The sequence below is a fragment of the Fragaria vesca genome, linkage group LG2 (assembly GCF_000184155.1).
Source record: "Fragaria vesca subsp. vesca linkage group LG2, FraVesHawaii_1.0, whole genome shotgun sequence".
NCBI lineage: Eukaryota > Viridiplantae > Streptophyta > Magnoliopsida > Rosales > Rosaceae > Fragaria > Fragaria vesca.
This window is the reverse complement of record NC_020492.1, coordinates 31,655,067-31,663,834: the sequence shown is the minus strand read 5'-3', so window position 1 is coordinate 31,663,834 and position 8,768 is coordinate 31,655,067.

Below are 8,768 nucleotides of genomic sequence, written 5' to 3'. Positions count from 1 at the left end.
AGAGAGAGAGAGAGAACTTTCTAAGTGAATTTTGAGAGCATAAGTCCCGGGAAGAGAGAATTTTGAGCAACCAAATTGTCACACCCCGGACCCGGTATCTGTGGGACCCGGTATCAGTGGTTTCCAAACACCTAACCCCGAATCCGAGGCGTGAGCGGGAAAAGTAAAAGAAAATAAAACAATTTCAAATATTTTTCCAGAAATTGTAAAAATAAAAGAAAATAACAGTTAGTCTTCTAGAAACACTTGTCCTCGTACGAACCTGAACAAGATTCTATAGGGGTAAGCTTACGCTCAGTAGGGCCTAACCTTTTTAGGTTATTCTCAACTATGTCACACAATCAAGTTATCAAACATCAACCAATACACTTCCAGAACAAGCACTTTAGCCGACGAAAAAGTTTCGTCAGCCTGTTAGCTTAATTCATCGGTTAAGATTTTAGCCGACGAAGGCTCGTCGGCTATGGTTTCGTCAGGAAAGAGTCGTCGGCGATTACTTTAGCTGACAAAACTAGAAGACATCGTCGGCTATTGTCCCAGTATTTAGCCGACAAACTAGAAGACGTAGTCGGCTATTGTCCCATAATTTAGCCGACAAATATCTTAAATGTTTCGTCGACCATAGTTTGAGACTTTAGCCGACGAAACATTTAAGATATTCGTCGGCTAAAGTATGTAATAAAAAATTAAAAAAATAACTATAGCCGACGAAATATAGTCTGTTTCGTCGGCTTTAGAAGGGTTTAGCCGACGAAACATGCCATATTTCGTCGGCTAAACCTTATAAAAAAAATTAAAAATACTATAGCCGACGAATATCTTACATATTTCGTTGGTTATAAGTCCATTCCAAGTAAAAAAAAAAAACCCGAAATTTCTAAATTACCATTCCAAGCAACCTGCAAAATACACCAAAACAATTTCATATAACCAACAACAAGCACATAAAACTATATAATTGATCAACTACACAAAATCTAGATTGTCTAAATCAATATCCGATTCTGGGGGCTGCTGCGGAGGAGGTTGCAGCGGCTGAGGTAGCGGTATAGGCATAGGCATGGGCGGAGCCGGAAGTCCCTGAAGCTGGACAGCTGTAGTACTCGAACATCTGCTGTTGCTGGGCCTGCTAGGTGGCATATACCGCGGCAGTATAGGTTGTCTAGGCGGCATGAGCGGCAGCCTGAGCAGCTTGCTGTTCCCGTAGTCTCTCAACTTCCGACTCTAGCTGAGTCGTCTTGCTGCTGGTCGAGGCTGTCTTTTGTTGAAATCCTGGAGCGGTCTTCAGGACCCCCTCACCCTTCTTTCCTAGACTCTGGCAGGAAAAGTTGTTTTCTCGCGGTGGGAAGGCTATTCCCATGATCCTCGCCCCAACCCTCGGATCCGAAGTGTCGATCCGGGACATGGCTTTAGACATCTCTTCCTCCTGCGTCTCTGGCCATGCCTCCCTCACTATAGCACTCATCACCTCGTCACTAGCCTCCCTCACCTTCGCCTAATTGGATAGGAAAAAAATGATTAATTAACATTTTGATATATATATATAAATAAAATTAAAAATTTAAAAACATAAGATGGCTTACAATATCCTCCTGGGCGTTAGGATATGTCTTCTCGTACGTATAGACGTACCAGTTGATTTCTGGATGTTCCCTGGCCGCCTCGTCCATGAAGACAACGAACGGTCTAGAACCGGCATGATGGTTCCTTGTGTTGCGTTGCCAGTTCTGAGCGTTCGCCCGGGAAATGGCCTTCAAAGAAAAAAATAAACTATTAGTAAAATATTTAAAAACGGACATACGTAATGACAAATTAACTAATTAATTTTTTTAAATACTTGTTTATGAGAGTTGTTGAATTCTGATGTCAGAAGCCAACGCCACTCATACTCCCTGTACTGGAACTCAGCAGGGGTACCAGAACGTGCGTTCCCATGCGTAGTCCAGTGGGTTCGCAACTCGTTCTTCCACTCCTTATACCTACAGATACAAAAAAAATATTAGAAATATTATTAATATCACATACAATTTTGTTTTTTCATTAACTTTCTAACGTACCTTCTCCCATGCACAACGTCTGCCCAGCTGTTCTTCAGGTGCTCGGGAACGTCAAACCACACCTGCATTTAACTGTTTATTAGTTTAGTTTTTTGAGAAATCAACAATGTAATACATAATATTATTGAAGCATTTTGTAAACTCACCGACATCGCGTTGTGGACCATGTCCTTAACCTCCTGCGGGACCTCACCTCACTCTGACCACAACATAGGGACTCTATCCCTAATGAGCACTCCCACGCAGCCGGAGTACGTCCTCGACTTCCCGCCTGATACTATGTGGCCATCCCCGTCAGTATCGATGACGATCCTCCTTGAGGTATTGACGGTCTTCTCGAGAGCCTTCCCTGTGACGGGGCCTCTCTTCTTCTTTGTTGGCTTCGCTCAGACGATGCCTATCACATGATAAACCAAATTGATTATTAAAATCGGAGACCCTTTATTATTAATTATAAGAAAACAAATCATTCATCTTTCATTACCTGAGGGCGATGCGGCGGACGCGACGGATTCCGTCTCTGTCGCCGATGATGATACCCTCGCAGAAATAAGAGGCACGAACCGGTACGCCACTGATGGAGCCACTGGCAAGGGCAGTGGATAAATCGGCGTCCTTGAGCCATCAACTGCAGGTAAGGCCGGTATCATCCGCGGAAGGAACAGATGAGGCGGCAGCATCTGTACCCTAGATGACCCTCCATCCGAAGCAGTAGGACCCGGAGTGGGCGCCCGGTCTACCTCAGGCATACGGGTGCAGACACCTCCGTCTGGGTCTGAGGCCATAGCTGCCTTGAGGAATAAGGGACACCCGGCTGCCTCGATGAAGGGGGCACCTCCGGCTGCCTCGAGGAATGGGAAACACTCGGCTGCCTCTGCGCCGTCTCCAGAAGGGTCGCACGTCTGGCTGTCATGGGGCCCTGAAACGACGTTTGACGGTTGCTAGAGGTTCCCTCAGACGATTCGGACCTTTGGCCTTTCGAACCCTTCGTCGATCTAAAATTACCGCTCATTCTATTTAAAACAGTGGCGGATTCAGGATTTCAACCCTGGTTGGGACTTCCTAACCAAGAAAAAAAAAATGGAGAATCTCGATGGTGAGAAATAAATTTATTAATTGAAAGAAATGAATTATTAGCTGCCAATACACCATTCAGTATTAGAGAAACAAAATACAGCATGAAACGAATAAATAACATCACATTACAATTATGAGTGTGAAAATTAAGTTTTAATTCACACAATAAATAAGGTAAATTAGCTGAAAAATCATCAACAAATGTATGTAGTATGCTTATGAAAAGAACACATATTTCAATCAAGCACAAGGGAAAACAGGTTGATATTTATTCCCTGCATCTTTGATGCTTAGCCTCCAAAATCAATCAACAACAAACTTAGAAATCGTAACCCTAACTCGATTGAACACTCTAAATTTCAACAAATCGTATTCATACCCATTAAATTCTGAACAATTATAATAACAGTAACAACAATTTACAATTCAATACAACCCAAAAACCCAGTCAAACACACAGTAAGGAGAAGTAGATATATTAAAGTGAGAAAGAGGACTCACGGAGGGCTTAAAGGAGGTAAATGGTGGTGGACTGGAGGGCGTGGAGGTGCCAAGGCGGCGATTCGATGTGAGACTGAGACACTGACAGAGTGACAGAGTGACAGTGAGAGGAAGAGAGAATGAGAGAAGAGAAGAGATGCTGAGAAGCCTGAGATCAGTGAGATGAGATGGGCGTGGCCGCGTGAGGGTGTCGATGAGGCGGTGGTGGGTTTTTTAGGGTTTTTTGGAGCGCTGTAGAGGCTGTCGAGCGCTGGGTTTAATTATATACCTTATACCTTTAGCCGACGAAATTTTTATTTTGTCGGCTAAAGTAATGAAATTCGTCAGCTATAGTACTTTTTATTTAATATTTTCAATTTATTTGTTTTATTTTATTTTATTAACTATAGCCGATGAATTTTCAATAATGTCGTCGGCTATAGTACTTTTTATACATTCGGCATATTGTGATTGTGATTATCAAATTTGAGAAACGAAAATCCGACCGTCAGATTTGACCATCATGATAAAATACAAGTATGGGAAAAAATTCAACTTGACCTGACAAGGTTAAGGGCTCGATCCGGACGATCAATCCAGTAAGTCAAACCCCTAAAAGCACGGAAAAGGTCATTGGACAGTCTAAATTACGTATTTTGGCCGGACCTTCAACTGAAAATAGTTTCAAATCGATGAGACCCAACAAGTCGTATACAAATTTTATGGAAAATAACCATCAAAGATAGGGCTACCCATAGGGAGAAAGAATGGAAAATTGCATTGGACGCAACTATCGGCACCGAGACTTTACCGGAATATAGTGATTTTTCAACCATAGACGTATTTCATCATTCTGATCATATCTTATTTCACTACTTTTTTGCGTTTGAAGGTTCTACGTATAGTTTGTTTTTGAAACGGAACATATTTTTTTCCCAGATGAGCTGCTGTCTAGATCTGCAAATATAAGGAACTTTAGCCGACGAAATTATATATTTCGTCGGTTAAACTTTTATATAGACGTCAGCTAAAATTCACAGACTAAAGCCGACGAAAAAATTTCTTTAGCTGACGAAATTTTAATTTCTTCGGCTACAGTTGACCATAGTCGACAAAAATTTAAATTAGCCGACGAAGGAAAATTTCGTCGGCTAAAATCCACGTTAGCCGACGAAAAGATAATTCGTCGGCCTGGTTTTTTTTATTTTCATTGGCTAAAGTTTTTCTTCTGGTAGTGATACTTTATATATAACGACAATTCAATGTATGTATGCTAATGAATGACTTCCTCAATTACTGGCAATCAGTCCATACATCAAAGATAAGTGAGCCTACACGTCCCATACCGTGTATTTTACCAATCGGGGGTGACTCAGATGTCTCGAATATATGATCTAACAATCAGTAATATATCACCATCTGTACCTCTTTTGTTCATCATCTTGTTATACTTATGGTCTCCAAACCCGAAACTCGATAAGATCGTTTTATCGATGTCCACCATCAAAAGGGCATATTTTCCATGAATTTGTGCATGTGTGGGCTACCTTGGATCTTGGACAACCCATGAGGAAACTCAACTACACAAAATGTATCTACTCTATCAATCTCTTTCTCATCTCCCCATACTCACCTTTCTCACCATTCTCACAATTCCTCACAATGCATAAAGTATGCAACGAATATCAATACTCATATCATAACATTCCATACATGCTTTTTTGATAAGCGAAAACATCAATCATATAAATCACATATTACACATGTTTTTAACAAAACAATAAAAACCAAGAGTTAATCACTCAATAGCACACAAAACAACCATTTCAATTATAACTATTTATCAATGTAAAGAAAGGTTCCCCGAGAAAGCCCCTACCTGGAATCCGAGTTTTGACTCGACGCTAACTAAAATTAATAACACAGCGACACGCTTTCTGAAATCTTTATCCTTTTGCTTCTGGAACTACAACATGCCTCCAATTCTCGTACCGAATCCTCATTCCAAGAATGTTGACAGGTTACCTCAAATTGATACGTCCATGTCCTCAAAACTACTAAGGACTACCCGATCCTTGACCCGCAATTCCTCCCGCCTTCTTCAAAGATTTTCGAATCAAAAGTCATGCGCGCTCATATCATTTTTATCTCAACACTTCAATTCGCTTTCAAGTTTGCTCATATCACTTTCATCATCACATTCCAATTCAAACTCGGAATCTACTTTGGACACCCAACATACCAGACACCCATAGTGTATGCATACTTTTAGCCTTCAGGTCTTAAACACATCTGAATTACCAAATACACTTCAAGACCACCTTTACTCACCAACTTCCCTTAACATTATACTAAATCCAAATTTAGGTATAATCACTACCACCACCATTGTGAACACCGAATACTCCCTTCCCAATTTCACACAATCCTAAACTCCAATTCGGCAATCATGCTTTCATCAATATAACTCTCCACTCTCCATATTAATAGAACATGTACCAATAAAGATTTACATACTGTTCCATCATTAACAGAACACGTAGAGTACCCTAACTCTTCCCTTTCCTGGAGTTCAGTCACTTTCATCAACTGAATTACAAATATCAATACCAAAATGAAAAGAACAACGTAATGTACAGTTCATCATCAATCCTTCAACTCCCTCCGTTTCTGGAATTTAAGCAACATAATAACTTAACTTTGTTCCAATGGTACTGCCAAGCTCAACAAAATCCAAAAAATCCCAACTCCTCCATTCTTAATTAAAACACCGCCCTGCACAATAATTGAACACTACCAAAATCCCAGAACTCCAACTTCTTCAATCTCATCCCAAAATCAAAACTGACTATCTCATAAAAATCAGTATACTAACAAAGCCGGAAACCAATTCCTTCAACCCCCACCGCCGCCGTGAACAACGTCACTCACGGCGGTCCTCCTCTGCCTAAAACCTAAATTCTCCCAAACATCACCAAACTCAATTCCAATTATATACAGAGGTAGAGCTCGAAGAGAAGATCAAGGTTCATACCTCAATTGCCTTCAACGGTGGTCGAAAAACACATAAACTCGCCGAAAAACTGTTTGAGCTTCAATTAATCGATTCTCAGTCATGGAGGCTCCTCTGAAGAAATCGAGACCACATACAGAACAAGGATGGTGAGACGAAGCTATCCACACCAGTCACGCTCGCCGCAGTGACCGGAATTGAAAACCCGATCGGAGAGGCAGTCACCTTCTCTCCTCCGATTCTCTTTCAGCAGCGCTCCTCAATGAAATCTAACACAACAGTGACGTCGAGGACGGCGAGGAGAAGCCCTGGCCACCGATGGGACGCCGAGAGACGGTCGGACGACGAAAGGGAGCGTTGACCTCTGTCGCAGCTTGAGACGAGGTCGATCCTCCCCGACCTCTATATACTCCAATCCAACGGCTGAGATCAGCTGTTCTAAGATCTAATGGCCCAGATTTCACTGACTTTAAAATTCTATTTTTAATTAATTTTTTGGATAATACCAATTTCTAAAAATTATTAAAAATAGTTTCGATGTCCGAAAACACTTCCGTAAAATCTTACGAACTCATAACGACGTCTAGTTTAATCGTATGAGCTCGAAAGAAATTTTTTGACAAACTAAAAATTTGAAATAATTTTTGAAAGCTACTAAGAATTTAATTAGAAATTGAAATAAAAATAACTCAAAAAAAATAATTTTCCTTTTAAAAATAAAAAACCGAAATTCCAGAATATTACACAAATTCTTTAGAATTCCAAGACATATCGATTCTCATGCTTCCAATTGTTTGTCTCTATACTTTTTTTTTATCAGATAAACAACTGATATTCTATGATGAGACAATTGATATTCTACGACGAGTCTACTGTAAGTCGAACTCATGACCTCTCACTTATAAGAAGATACTTATGCTACTAGAACAAACAGTATTTGGCTTTGTGTCTCTATACTTGCGGCTTGAATTTATGAATGACTCGAAGAAAAAAAGGAAAAAAGGAAACGAGATTTTTTGAAAATTACATACATAAAGTTTGGCCCTCAAAATCTGGTATACATGAGGTTGCTGCCTCTTAAGGCTCACCTCAGGTAGAAGCTTGGCTCCCCAAAATACACCATATCATATAGATTTTGAACACGAGATACCTCCAATCGGAAATGCTACTCCTATATATCCAAAAGTACAAGGACCAACGAGTGTTTCAAAGGTTTCCTGTCGTCAACAACCTCACCTTCCCTTGGCCTTAAGACAACTAAAACCCTAGCTAGCTAGCAAGGGCGGATCTACTTGAAAGGCTGCATAGGCTGCAGCCCAGACAAAAATTTAAACTTATACTCATACATGTTAGCTTTTTAACGTTGTCTCTGTCAGTTCAGTTGGCTAAGTGAATGTTAAAAGTATTAAACCCCATCAAATGACCTGGGTTCGATCCTGCTCTCCATTTCTCCTCTTTTTTCATTTTCTTCTTTTTTCATTTTCTTCTTTGTTTATTTTCCTTGTTTCATACAAGATTTCCTATTTTCTATCTGTATTTATTACTTTCCTTCTTCGTTTCTTCCCCATTTTTTTCTCCATCTTTAGAAATATGGGTTTGATTAGGGCTGGGCACTTAGTACCGGAATCCTAATCTCGTACCGGTCTCGTCCCGAAAGTTAGCGGGACGGGACGAGATAGGTTTTGAAAATAACAATCCCGTCCCGTCCTGTCCAGTTTTAACATTACCATAACGGGACGGGACTATCCCGAAAAATCTCATCCCGTCCCGTAATATTAGAATACTTGATTTTATTCATTTTATACTTAATTTTTTAGGTTGCATGGTGTTACAATGCACTCAACCACACTTAATTTGGTCTAAAATAATACTTTTAATTTCATTCATGTTCTTTTTTTTTTGCTTGTGTGATTTTGGATATTTTTAGTTGTTGTTTAAGGGTTAATTTTTAATGTGGGATGTTTAGTACTTTTAAAGTGGGATGTAATTTAGCACCTATGCACCTATGTTCTTATTGATTTTAGTACTTCTAATTTCATCAATGTTCTTTTTTTTGTTTATGTGTTTTTGGTATTATTTTTTTTTTTTCCTATTTAAATTTTCTATTAATTGTTGTTTCCAAACAGCATAAAAATGTCGAA